Raw genomic sequence first — 15000 nt, 5'->3', positions numbered from 1 at the left:
CAGAGGAGAGGAGGGCTGACTGCAGGTGAGTTTACTGTAACCAGTGCTCAAAACCAAACACTGCTCTCAGATCATAAACAAAGCAATCAAAATGATATACACTATCAAGCAGTCAGTAAACAATACACCAAAAAATAGAAAATACATTGTTCAAAACATATAATTCTCAGGGAGAAGTACAATTTTAATCTTAAAACAAATTTCATATTTTTTTAAATTTCAGTCACGGTATCTATACTTATACTTAAATATAAAATTGCATATATTTGGAATATATAAACACATATATTATATATTCATGTTCAATATATTGCAATATATTGAAATCAGCCATATATTACAATATATTGCATGAATACATAATATATTGTATCATATATGCATCATCAATATATTATTCATGTATTGCCAATATATTATACATTGGGAAATGTAGTGGAAAATAATATATTACAATATATTACAATATATTTCAAGTAATATATTGGTAAATACATTTTCCTTTAGTAAGGGAGGTAAGGACGTCGTGGCAACATTAATCATGGTACATAATGGCAACATCATCAGCTGACCTGATCACGATGTTGTGCCAACATCACTCACAATACTACATCGGCTGACGTCGCAGGAACGTTTCTCTGTGAAGCCCATTGTAGCACACCACACATTTGTTTTTGAAGATACTTCTGCTACTATGTGATACTGATCCTGCAGCTAGTGCAGTTCCATAACTGATAGAGAGTCCTGCTGGTGCTGTTGTCTACCAGCACAATCTCCTTCCCGACTCTCTCATGAGCACAGAACTCACTGACATAGACTATGTGAGTCACCACCTCTCTCCTCTCCTGCTACCAGATAAACTCCCACAGACACACAGCACTGACCTCAGCACAGTATGAGTCACCATGCTGACCTGCAGTCACAACCTCTCCTCTGGTAATATTAAATAAACTCCCACAGACACACAGCTCTGACCTCAGCACAGTATGAGTCACCATACAAAAAGGTCTTGAGATGTGCTTTGAAGAAAGGAAGGGAAGGACAGTCACAGAGAGGTTGGGGGAGGAGCTCCAGAGTTATGGGGCCAAGGCACTGAATGACCTGCCACCCAGAGTGGAGAGTGCCTGTGTTGAGTTTGAGAAAATTGTTTTGCATCCATAACTTTAAGTCAGAAAGGCAGTCAGTGAGGGAGTGTGGTGGGGGTCAGAGGGAGAGAGAGGGGTAAGATAAGATACGGTAAGATAACAAGGTATGGGAAACCATATAGGCTGTTACACACTTGTGTGGATCTGAAAGGACTTGTCCGTGTAAACCACACCTTATTCAGAATATACCTCAAGCAGAATATATGGACTTTGCACAGAATACGGTGTGCAAGTTAATGTAATAATTAACAATAACAACTCGATAAGTTGCAGGCTTTTCAAACAGTCTTCAAAGCAGGACTCCTCGATGTGCAAAAAAGTAGCGCTCTCAAGCCCTGAAACACTCTTTTTTTTCTGTAAGGAGTCAGTATGATGTCGATGTGGCCTATAAGCCTTTCCTAATCAACTATTTCTCAGTATTCAATAAACAGGTATTAATATTGTGCAATTCATGGGATTCCCTCAAGTCTTTCAGTAGAATAATGAAGGAAGCACAAAGGCAAATGAGGAACATTAGAATCAAATGAGACATTGTGGAAATTCATAGATAGATAGATAGATAGATAGGTAGATAGGTAAATAGATAGATAGATAGATAGATAGATAGATAGATAGATAGATAGAGATAGATAGATAGATGGATACTTTATTGATCCCCAAGGGTAAATTCAAGGGTCTCAGTAGCATACAGACATCACACACAACATGCGCTTACAGCAGAAATGATAAGAATAAGTATAAACATATAACCAAACTCCACTGTACAATAGAGACAGTAGAAGATAAGAAAAACTAACAAAACTAAATACTAAATATACTATATAAATTAAATAATAATAAAAATCCACAGTGTGCTTGAGGGTGATCAAGCATGAGACGCTTGCAGTGTGTGCATGGTAAGGTGCTCAAGAGAGTGAGTGTCATGGTGAAGGTGGAAAAAATAGTCCAACAGTAGTCCAACAGTGCAACAGTGCAAGAATAAGGTCTAGAGACCAGCATGAATAATATGGACAAATAGGAGAGTAAAGTATAATGTAGACAAGATAATATAAAAAAAACTATGTCAGTGCAAGAACAGGTTGAGGTAATAGGGTTACAGCCATTCAGTATTCAGTATTGTAGGCAGAATTGTAGCAGTATACAGCCATTCAGTATTGTAGCAGAAGTCATTGGTCATGTGTGCTAATATAGCATGAAAAACAGTGTAGCAGTAAAACAGTAGTAAAAACATTAGGCTGTGGACATTAGTAAAACAGTAGTAAAACAGTAGTAAAGCAGTAGTGGGCAGTCAGTACTCAAACATGGAGAGGCAGACAGACTAAGCAGAGAAGTCCATCTCTCCTCTTCCCTTTAGTGAAGCATTGAACAGTTCAATGGCCCTGGGGACAAATGACTTCCTCAGCCTTTCGGTTGTGTTTGGCAGTGAGCGAAGTCTCCAGCTGATCAAGGTCTTTTGCTTTTTGATAGTGCTGTAGAGTGGATGACATTCATTGTCCAAGATGTTGATCAGTTTGTTCAGGGTCCTTTTGTCAGATATCGAAGTGATGCACTCCAGTTCAGCTCCCACTACAGAGCCAGCTTTCCTTACCAGCTTGTCAAGTCGCCCAGCATCCTTCTTCTTTGTGCTTCCTCCCCAGCATACCACTGCATAGAAGAGGATGCTGGCAACAACAGACTGGTAGAACATCCTGAGGAGCTTGCTGCACACATTGAAGGACCGCAGCCTCCTCAGGAAGTACAGCCTGCTCTGCCCTTTCTTGTAGAGTGCGTCAGTGTAGGCTGACCAGTCCAGTTTATGGTCCAGGTGGAGACCCAGATACTTGTAGGTGCTTACCACCTCCACATTGACCCCATCAATGGAGACTGGTAGCAGAGCGTGCTTAGACCTGCGGAAATCCACCACCATCTCCTTGGTCTTTGAAGTGTTGAGTTGAAGGTGATTGAGTTTGCACCATTGCACAAAGTCCTCCACCAGGCTCCTGTACTCCTCCTCTTGCTCGTCCCTGATACACCCCACAATTGCAGTATTGTCAGAAAACTTCTGCATGTGGCATGACTCGGTATAACTGAATAAATTAAAAAAAATTTAGACCAATAAATATTGAGGCATATGTCGTCAAGCCACCAGCGGACCGTCATAAACTCAGCTTCCTATAAATACAATATGCATTTTTCTTTTTAATTATTATAACAAGTTTAGTTATTTTGACATAATAAGAGAACACTGGCCTGGGGCCTTCATCCATTGCTCTCAACCACCCTTTTTCAGTCATAATTCATCTACGAAAGAATCTATGTAGATTCACTTATTTAAACTGCAAAAATAGCACAAAGAGAGATCTATCAGGATACTCTCCCTGTCACCTCGGCTCTTTTTTTCTCTCAGCGGTGAATAAATGAACACCTCAATGAATCCCTGTGGCTTTGGATACAAGCTTGGACGTTTGGCTTCTTCTGTTTTGGTCCGGTCATGTAATTTTGTACTTAGCCTATTCTACCAAAGAAACAATACCCGACTTACTGAAGTAGACCTACTGTACAATGACATTTTTTCATGCAATGTTGCACTTATTCTACCAAAGAAAAACACCACATGCTGAAATAAAGATAGAACTGCACTGCTGTATGCAAAGAATCGCGTCTCTGTCATTCTGACCACAGACGCCTAACTGACTGACTGTGAGATTGAAAGTGAAAGGTTGTAAATCGCCATCTTAGACTGCGTTCAGACGTGTAGCGGACATGGTTTGTTGGATGTTGACGTCTTGGAAACTTGATATTGCACCATAGGAACCTATCTCGTGGTGAGTAGACCTACAATACTGTTTGTTTGTCCTGCTTCGTTAAATTGACTAATAATTAGGAGGGACTGAGGGAAAGCCTATGCTACTGCCTCACCAACAGGCTAATTTAGGCTACATTTTTTCTTAGTTGTTCAGTAGCCTAACGGGAAAGAAAGAAGTGAACGGGGGAAATGAAACGGAACAGTGTTATCAAGTGCACAATAAGCTACTCTGTATTAAGCAGGCTGTGTCACTCCCCGATGTGAGTCGCTACCGGATGTGAGTCGCGCATGCGTCACTTTGCTACTTTGCGACTACCAGTGCTGTTAGCCACAGAATAATGACATTAGCCTACACAGCAGTAATGTATTATTTAGCGTAAGGCATCACATTTTCACGGCATGATCTCTAATGTCAGTTCTAGATTAGAGGCTGAAGTAGTCTGCTAGCGAGAGACTTCTGTAATATCAATAAAAATGGACCTATAACGAAGTTTGTTCACTGCTGGCAAGTAAGTAAGCAATCAAGCACAACAAAGGCTGTCACTTGAATGGCGTTTGCTAACTTTAGCAATCAAACAATCTTAAAAACGTTTTTGAAACAGAAAAGTTAATTATTTTATGGATTTCAGTCGGATCCCTTGGCGTTATGCCGTAAAACCTAGCAATCTGAGCATGCGTGACTCACATCGGGTAGCGACTCACATCAGGGAGTGACAGGCTGCTTTGTTTTCACGATTTTTTGTTGGAAGCTTTTGCATTTGTCCCGGTCGACATCTGAGAGGAGGAGTATATATGTCTATGGCGCAATAATCGTGCCAAAAATCTTCCGACCGTCCACCAACCAAACGATCGACCAACCAAACGTCATACCACCCGCCTTACTTACATGTATCAGAATAATATGCAGCCTACACATAGCCTACCTAGCCTACATGAACTTACATGTATCCAACATGTGCCCAGAATTGGTGCCACATGTACTTATTCTGTTGGAACATGGTGTTGGGACATCAATACATGTAGGAAAACTGTACAATGTTGAAACTTCATAAAATGAACATTGATTAGCCTATTTGTGTCATTATCCATGACAAGCTACTGCTATTGTTGCTTAAAACTATTATATGTAATAACCATCTGCAAAACAGGACTATAACCAATTATCTGTGATATATCAGAAATGCCATAGGCTGGCCTTACCACATTTTCTCTTTTTTACATCAATATGTTATGGAAGCATATGAGCCCACTTTAAATCAACTCCAAATATGTGATTATGTATCCTAGCCTATAGGGTAAGTTTAACAACGTTTTCTGGACAAATGTATCCCTCGGACTGCAATTGGAATAGATTTTGCTGTGCTGTACTGTAAAAGTAGGCCTACAGCCATTTCTTAGAGTGGCTTGAGATTAACATAGCCTAAATACTGTAATGTTGCCACTAATAAAGATATGTTTATTAAGTATGGTAACAAATGAAAAGTGTTTTGAGCTGAAATGACATGAAGGCTAGACTATTTGTTGTGGACTGCCTGGACCTTTGAGCAAAACATCAGCAGACAGAGATGCCCTCAGTGTCTAACAATGCAGCGTCATTCCCACACTATATATGTCTGGCTGCATTTTAAGTAGCAACTTGACATATTTGTAATGGTGTAATGGTTCACTTTTGTGTAGCTGAGGCCCTAGATCTGTCTAGACCTCTTCAAAATGATTGTCTAATTTTAAGAAGACACAAGACACCTGGTTTGTAAAACACATGTGTGAATGACAACGTCAACATTGCGCATCTCGCATGTTTGTGTGTCCGCTCACCAACAACAAAAAATCGCTTTGAATTTTCTTAATAAGGTAGCATGACAAAACACACGCGTCATCCGTAATAGGCTACTTGGGGCTGGTAATGTAGCATCTGCTTTTCAGTTCAATGCTCCCTCCAAAAATGATCAAAGACTTCTCATCATACAGATTTGTAATTTGGATCTTTGTGTGTGTGTGTGTGTGTGTGTGTGTGTGTGTGTGTGTGTGTGTGTGTGTGTGTGTGTGTGAGTGTGTGTGTGTGTTGAATAATGGTACATATTTTTTGTATAACCGTGATATTGATGATATAATCAATATTTTTGGGCATATGGCAGGCTGGAGTTATTTTTACTTTTTTTACTGAAGAGAAAAAACGTGTGCTTGTGCAGATGGCTGTGGTTTTCCTGTGGACCTGAAAGTTGTAGCCTATGTGACAAATGACATGTGGCCTACTTGACAAATTAACCTTTACCAGGGGTTGTGGAGGTTGCTGTAGGCCTATGTCATGATAATTTATTTGCATTGTAAGAATTTCAACTATATTGTATAATTGTGATTTTTATGGTATAGTTGATGATGTTTTGGGGCATTTGGTAGGCTAGTATGTGAGAGCATTTCCAACATCCTTTAATCGTTTTTTTGACTCAGAGAAATGCAACGTGCTAAAGCAAATGTCTGTGGTTTTCCTGTGGACCTGAAAGATGTAGCCTACGTGACAAATGACATGTAGCCTGTGACAAAATAACTTTGCAGGAAGAGAATTGTTAAGAACCTTGTAGCTGATGATTTACCTAGCAACATGTGATGTAATTGAACTAATTAGCTGTGTCTCTTTGGAGAGTAACAGCTCCATGCTTATGCCTCCAGACCTGAGTAGTGATCCAACTCACACTGATCCACAGTGAGTGGACATTGCATCGTTTTTTTATTGCATTGAATTCCATTGTTTTCGGGTAGATTAAAGCTAAAAAAAATGGCGAAACAAATGTTTTCGACTAAGCAAGTGTTGGTTCAGCTAGGGGTATATGCCGATTCTGATTCTGAAGGTGAAAATCTACCTTTAGGGAATGACGATCGGCCAAGGGCAAATAATGACGGTGCGACCGGCAATGCTGCCATGCGTTGCGACGAAAGTGTACACCAAGCACAACACGATGTTCGTTTTTACCCTTTGCCCAATAGTGGTGGGGGTGACAGGGGTAATCGTGGTCGTAGTGTCAGTAGGAGAGCATGTGTACGTGGTAGAGGCAGCAGGGGTGGTCAAAATATGGCTGGGATTTCACGTGATAGAGACAGGGGTGGTCAAAATAGGGCTGGGATTTCACATGGTAGAGGCATCATGGGTGGGCAAATTAGTGACGATAGTGATGGTTGGATTAATTTGGGAAATGAGGAGGTGTTTCAGGAATGGATCTAGCAGAGAATGACACAGGTTTGTGTGGGACAGTGAGCAGCAACAGGCGAGGTATGCCAAGGGGCCTGAAACCATCTGCGTTGCCTATGAAAAAAGGAGATGACCCTGTGTTCATGATGGCAAACTGTTGGCTTGTGCGTGGCATGACACAAAACGTCTCACTATGCTGTCGTCTTTGCATGGGAACTCGTGTGTTCAGAAAAGAATTAGGACTAAACACACAGCAACAGGTTTCCGAGACATAAACAGACCTGTGTGTGTGGACAGGTACAACAACTTTATGAGTGGAGTAGATACAGCTGATCAGAGGATGAAAACCTACCTCTTTCCACACCGATCTAGGAAATGGTACAACCGCATCTTCAATGCGGTTCTAAGCATCAGTGTGGTCAACTCCCACATAATTTACAGCAGGTGTACTCCTGGTCCACACAAGCCACTGAAGGCCTTCATTCAGGATATCATTACTGCTTTACTAGAGGGGTATTCAAAAAAGGAAAGCAAAAAAGGAGGAAGGCCTTCAGCACAGGGGGTAGAAATGCCATTGAGGCTAACGGAACGACACTGGCTCCAAGATACTGTTGACCGCCCAGATTGTGCAGTTTGCTCAGATCGCACCCGCCCTAAAGGTCGCCACCAGACAAAGTACAGGTGCAGTCAGTGTGGGATAGGTCTGTGTGCTGTGCCTTGCAATGAGCGGTACCACACTCTAAAGAACTACAAACAATGTCACCTGGATAGATAGATTGGTTTCTGCAACAAAAACACTTTTACTATTACTAGTTCTGGTATAGCTTTTAGTGTTACTTCACTACTTTTGGTTCACATTTTCCTGTTTACCTGTTCATTTGTTATGTGGATAAAAAAAAACTTCAAATATGTATAAATTGCGTAATTATACTGTATATAGCCGCCAGAGCCGCCCAGTGTTGTCAGATTAGATGAGTAAATTTACTCCCCTCAAAAACTTTGGGTCATGCTAAAAATTTTTCTAATATACATTAGGCCTTTATCTCTAATCACTTTCAAGCCACAGCCTCTTGAAATCGTGATGTCAAAATCATCATTGTTTGAGGAAAAAAAAAAAAAAAAAAAAAAAAACCTCTGTTATGGTACAGCAGTAGCTATAGTTATAGTCCACTACTGTTGGTTTACTTGTTCCTGTTTCCTTGTTCAGCTGTTATGTAGATAAAATGTAAAAGAAAACACAAAAAAATATGTTTAGTGTCTGCTAAATTCCAAAACCATAACCATAACATTCTATGTGGCCGCCGCCCAGTGATGTCATAATATGCTAATTAGATGTGTACATTTACTCCCCTCATAAACTTTGGGTCATACTCAACATTTTTCTCATTTACATTTTCCCTATATTTCAAATCACTTTCAAGCCACAGCGATTTGAAATCTTGATGTCAAAATCCAGTGTTTTTTTTAAAAAAACCTGGCGGTTAAAGGGTTAACAATAAGCAAAAACTATCTCCGAAGAGCTATATCTACTGACAAGGTAATGTTTCACGATTCTCAAAAGATTTGAAAGTTGCATTGCTGGTTTTCTTGGTAGGGACTTGCTATGTCTACTGTATGCTATGCTAGGTGAACAATTTGCGTATTACAAGTTTGTTTACAATCAAATTGGCCTCATAAAGATTAGAATCTTGCATAGTGTGCCTTTAATAGTCCAACGCACACACGTTACTTCAAAAGGACACGGTCATTCTAAAGAGTATCGATACTAATAAAATTAGGCATCGTGACATTTTTAATTTCAGGGTATTGCGATACTTTTGTAGTATCGGTTCACCGTATAACACTATCATTGGTGTACATTTTTTTAAGTTCTCCTCTAGTAGCTAAAGGATCAGGCTGCTACCTCGGTCGATGTCACAGGAAGTGACTTTTTCAAGCAAAGAACACAAAGTGCTTTGCAGACAAACAAGCCAAACAAACAGATACTAGATGGAGCAGCGTGACTCGCCAGCACCCGCAACCTAGTACAGACATTAAGACATAAATAAACAAACACATAAACAAGGAAAAATCCCTGTGTTAGTCCATTTCGCCTTAGTTACCCGGCGGCCAGAACGAGGCTACAGGGTACACTTGCCATTACACCTCAGTCCAGCAGATGGTGGTGATGCACTTAATTTGCAAACTGCCAAAAAAACCTCACAGAAATAGAAGAAGGGTTCGCTGGCTCCTTCTTCTTCTTCAAGTTTTTTTTTTGCAGTTTGCAAATTAAGTGCATTGGTCTAACTGACTGCAAACAGAGGCAAATTGGTTTGACTGACTGAAAAAAGCAAAGAGCTAATGTGCTTAACAGACAAGCAAGCACAACAAACGGATACCAGGCGGAGCATCGTGACTCGCCAGTGTACCCGTAACCTACAGTAGCACAGACATGAAGACATCGTGACTCGCCAGTGCACCCGTAACCTACAGTAGCACAGACATGAAGACATCGTGACTCGCCAGTGCACCCGTAACCTACAGTAGCACAGACATGAAGACATCGTGACTCGCCAGTGCACCCGTAACCTACAGTAGCACAGACATGAAGACATCGTGACTCGCCAGTGCACCCGTAACCTACAGTAGCACAGACATGAAGACATCGTGACTCGCCAGTGCACCCGTAACCTACAGTAGCACAGACATGAAGACATCGTGACTCGCCAGTGCACCCGTAACCTACAGTAGCACAGACATGAAGACATCGTGACTCGCCAGTGCACCCGTAACCTACAGTAGCACAGACATGAAGACATCGTGACTCGCCAGTGCACCCGTAACCTACAGTAGCACAGACATGAAGACATCGTGACTCGCCAGTGCACCCGTAACCTACAGTAGCACAGACATGAAGACATCGTGACTCGCCAGTGCACCCGTAACCTACAGTAGCACAGACATGAAGACATCGTGACTCGCCAGTGTACCAGTAACCTACAGTAGCACAGACAGGCTAACCTAGCTAAGACATGAAGACATAAATAAATAAACAAACAAATAAACATGTAAAAATCCCTGTGTTGGGTTTAACTGACTGAAAAATGTGTGAAGAATGGAAATTCATGTACATTCTATTAATCACAGCAACTACCTCTAATATGGAAAGCTCATGTGATATGAGTGTGATATCTGTATGACGAGTACTCAATAAATTTAACTGAGGAGAAGGGGTGTGAATTCAGACGCAATTTGCATCTGTCGGCCACTAAGGGCTAACACTAAGAAATGAACACTGGAAATGTTGCTGTGCCTTTTATGCCTATTATCAAAAGATAAAACCTTGCAAGTGTATGTGTTATGTGTTTGTGCATATTTAGCTGTTTCTTTGACTATGCACTATGGATATGTGTTGTGTTCTCTACAAAAACATTTACTGAACTAGCACTCTCTAATGAATAAACAAAATGGTCAGTTGGTTATAGTCATTGCTTTTTGTGTGCTGATTATTTGTGCATTTCCAGCATAACGTTTCCTGTCTGCTGTTCTGGTCTCACAAAACCAGAATGAGTTTAGAGGAGGCTGAAAGAACACAGTAAGATACTCTGACAAGAGTCTGCACTACCCAACCGTGTGACCATGGAGAAGAACAAGGACATGGATGATGCATTGGATGACTCTTTTAACAAGCTCAACATATCAACACGGACCAGAGCAGGGTGAGTGTAGAAAGCATGAACTCACCAAGTTTGTGTGTGTGTCTGTGATACACACATATACATTACACACCACCAGTCTTAGACCACAGAGGTCGGTCAATGTGCTTTTCCTAAAAAAAAGCAAACAGGAATAGCAAATAAAAGCATAGGAGGGAAATAGTCAAAGAAAACAAAAACAAAATTAAAAAAAGAAAACATAAAAACAGACAGGGTAAAACAATTAAAAAATGGGGCATGCCCTGTCAAAATGAGTCCAGTCCAGAAATCCATTTCGAGATATAGCGATTTGAATGCAGAGAGGGTCGAAAAATGACTAAAATATGTATTTTCTAATTTCACCACAAACACAACCTCTTATCTATCACTCCAAGGTTTCCCGCAGCACTTTGTAGCTAAGGCGACCACCTTAGTAACACACGCCTGCCTCCTTAACTACGTTGTCAAAAAAAATTTATAGCCTAGTTATATGAGCGATATCCACTGTGTTACTCTAGGCCTACTGTTTTCTCCCTTTCATTCCATACCGTGACCAACGTCAATCTTCCTTCTCTGCAGAACGCATAAAAAATAATAAAAAACGTGCACAGGGCTTTATTTGGGGCAGGCTTGTAATCGAGACAGGCCTTTATTTCTGCATTTTATCGTTTCGTTTGGAGCGACATACCGGTGGTATACTGTAGGCTATCAAAAGCATACAATTTTCGGTTTGGGATTTATTTTACGTTTGGACTGATTATATTGCTAAATGTTGGGACTGATAGGCACTAAAATCTGTGGGGTATTTGATGGTTCACTATAAGTTTCATGTAGTTGAAAGAGTGTCGGGATTTCCACCCACTGTGTTATTGCGAGACAGGCAGTCGCTTTCAGTCATCGAACGTGCGCTGCTGTAATAGAAACCTTATTGCGTAGCCAAGTAGGCCTACGGTAGCCTAAATTTACTTATTTTTTAATTATGCATGATTTACTTATTTATCTAGTGGTTGAATGTCATCGTGTGTTCAAAATTAATCCAAGACAACTGGTGTGAGACTGCAGCTTTATTCACGACACCATGAAATGTCAAAGTAACAAGCCCACCCATCTGTGGGTGAAGGCAACTCTTACACCCTTAACACACACCCACGGTTGTCACCCACCAGTGATCACCTAACCATCTGTTTTTTTTAACAGAGTTAAGAAATGTTTACCACCCCTCATCCTTAGGGTCACCCCTAGTTTGGTGACACAGGGTTATCTTAGCTTTCCTAAGTCAAAACATTCCAACATAGGGGTTTCAGATGGCACAAGACTCAGAGTAAGAGGATGGTAATTAGATTTCACTACATGTATGTTAGGTATACTAAACATTCAATGAGAGACATATATCGCGCTATCTATCATCGCTCGCCAGACATTCTAATTCAAATTTGTAAATCTTAAGTATAAAATAATCTTAACTTCATTCACTCTCTGTGTATACGTAGATCAAGACAGACTTGCTTGCGGCATAAAAGCATAAATGGTCCACACTTGTTGAGTGCAATTATCAAAGGGCCCTTGAATTGTTCTTTTTTAAACCAAGAAGGATGCCTGTAGCGATGCTGTCAGCTCTGCCATAAGCAGTGACTGTCATCACCTTTACACATTTTGAAAATGTTGTTTTGCACTTTCTTTTGCACTTCAGTGTTGTATAGTTTGTATAAGCTACTGTTTGTTAAAATTGCACACATTAATTCACTGTTCTTATTTGTAAATATTTGTATAGTGTTGTATAGTTTGTATGGTTAAGTCTTTAGTGTATCGCACACACAATACCCCACCCCCGCAAACCCCACCCTACCATCTTGACTAACCAATTTTCTGCGGGAAACCCTGCACTCATTGAAATAGGCCAAATGTGTAGGCTGCACATTAAAGTTTGGATAAAAAAGTTGACATTTTTTGTTCCTTGTTCAGATGCTTGCTGTACGTGAGAACAGGAAAGTTTCCGTTTTCTTTGGTCTGTTAACTTTGTGTTTTGGCTTTTGACCTCTTCAAGAAGTCATCATAAATAGGCTATCCACTTGTAATTATTCTGAAGAAGTTTAATTTTTTAGCCAAGAGATTCAGCAGAAGAAACAGCCACCTAAACAGTTGTTGCTGACCAGATTTCTTGCGGAGATTGCACCCGATTGGTCCGATTCAATTGGTTTTGGAGTTGGCAGCCTATTTAAAAACAAAAACATTATGCATTAAGCATTAGGCTATTGTTGTCCTTGTCATCTTCAGAAGTTGATTGAACATTATAGATTACCTCACAAGCTATGAATGCCTCACGAGTTTTACCGCCTGCGTGAATGGAGCATTTAGAAGCTGCGCTGTGTAGTTAGGATCTTTCGGATAAAACAATAGAGATTCTGAATGTTGCCAGCCGGTTCAGTTGAAATGACAGGTAGGCCTACATCTTCACCAGCATCTGACCACGTCCCATCTGATTGCTCGTCTTGTTTGCTGTTGCTGGCGCTGTCAATCTCTGTTGTCCATTCTCCAAAGAAATCCGTAGCCAAAGATCATTTACACTTCACAAACTTTAAAGCTGATTTTCTCTTGTTTTTTTTTGCTGAGACAAGGATAGCTATCTAGATAGAGATAGATAGATAGATACTTTATTGATCCCCAAGGGGAAATTCAATGAGCATACATACTCACACACAACATGCACTTACAGCAGAAAAAGTAATATACAAAAACTCCACTGTACAATAGAGACAGTAAAAGACATAAAAATACTAAAATATTAAATACTAAATATACTATATAATCTAAATCAAATATCCACATAGTGTGCTTAAGGATGATCAAGCATGACAGGGCAGGGACTGAGCCTGTAATTCAGCTTTCAGATTTTTGCCAATATCTCTGGGTTGGCTGAACAGAATTGAACAAATGACCCCTTGTAATAAAACATAAAAGACACATGTTTGTAACATGACGAGTGGACATATAATGGTAATTTTGTTTGTTGTCTCTGTGTTTGCAGACCACTGACACACAGACCTCCATCTCCAGTGCCCAGCTGTGTGTCCATGAAGAGTGATATGTCCCTGCCTGACCCTCCTGGATTCAGCAGTGGACCGGTCCCATCAGGACTAAAGTGAGTTTAGACATATAGGAGATCATGCAGACAGATACACACACACACACACACACACACACACACACACACACACACACACACACACACACACACACACACTCACATTCACATTCACATTCACATTCACACACATTCTCTCTCTCTCACACACACACACACACACACACACACACACACACTCCCCCTCCCTCTCTCTCTCTTTCACACACACACACACACTGTCTCTCTCTCTCTCTCTCTCTCTCTCTCTCTCACACACAAACACACACACACACACACTCACACAAACACTCTCTCACACACACACACAAACACACACACACACACCCACACACTCACTCTAACACTCACACAGACACTCCTACAAACACACACACACACACACACACACACACACACATTCACTACACACACACACACACGTCATTATTATGACCGCCGCGCAGCGAAGGCGGTCATATAGGTTTAGTCAGATTTTTTTTTTTTTCTTTTTCGCATGTCCAAATTTCCGTCAAGGATTCCCGGGACACTGAAAGACCGGGGTACACGAAACTTGGTGGGCATGTAACCCCAGATGGATAGCATGGAACCATTGTTTTTCGTTTTTATCTGTGGCCCCCCCGCTAGACTGGACCCCCCAAAAGGAGGGTAGGGCAGACACAGTTTTCTGTGAATATCTCGAGAATCGAGAACCGAGAACCGTTTTGTATGTTGATCTCAAGGGGCCATGTCAACCCATTCCATAACCACTCATTTCATGTATAGCGCCACCTAGTTAAACACAAAACAGTAAAAATGAGGTGTTGTAATCGCAGGTATCTGTGACCTAACATAGTTAAAACTGCACGAAATTGGAAGTGTTGGATCATTATGACACCCTCTGAATGCACGGCAAGTTTCGTGGAATTCCGTTCATGGGGGGCCACACAATAAATTAATTTATGTTACTATACACCAACTGGCCTGTAGGTGGCCGGAAACAGTTTTCTGTGAATATCTTGAGAACCGTAGGGCCTAGGAGGTCCACCTTTGTTTTGTATGTTGATCTTAAGGAGGGATGTCAACCCATC

At 40.8% G+C, this 15000-nt stretch overlaps 1 protein-coding gene and 1 pseudogene across 3 annotated transcripts in view; both read left to right on the top strand.

Moving 5' to 3' along the window:
- LOC143136476 (NLR family CARD domain-containing protein 3-like) overlaps window positions 1–15000 on the top strand; it is a 234962-nt gene that overhangs the window by 86188 nt on the left and 133774 nt on the right. The gene's annotated exons all lie outside the window — the stretch shown is intronic.
- LOC143137511 (NACHT, LRR and PYD domains-containing protein 3-like) overlaps window positions 3859–15000 on the top strand; it is a 53081-nt pseudogene continuing 41939 nt past the window's right edge.

The sequence above is a fragment of the Alosa pseudoharengus genome, unplaced genomic scaffold, assembly GCF_046254945.1.
Source record: "Alosa pseudoharengus isolate Yale_2024_CS ecotype anadromous, Long Island Sound unplaced genomic scaffold, YU_APseudo_1.1 YU_APseudo_1.1_scf_1, whole genome shotgun sequence".
Lineage (NCBI taxonomy): Eukaryota > Metazoa > Chordata > Actinopteri > Clupeiformes > Clupeidae > Alosa > Alosa pseudoharengus.
This window is presented reverse-complemented; position numbering and strand designations above follow the sequence as displayed.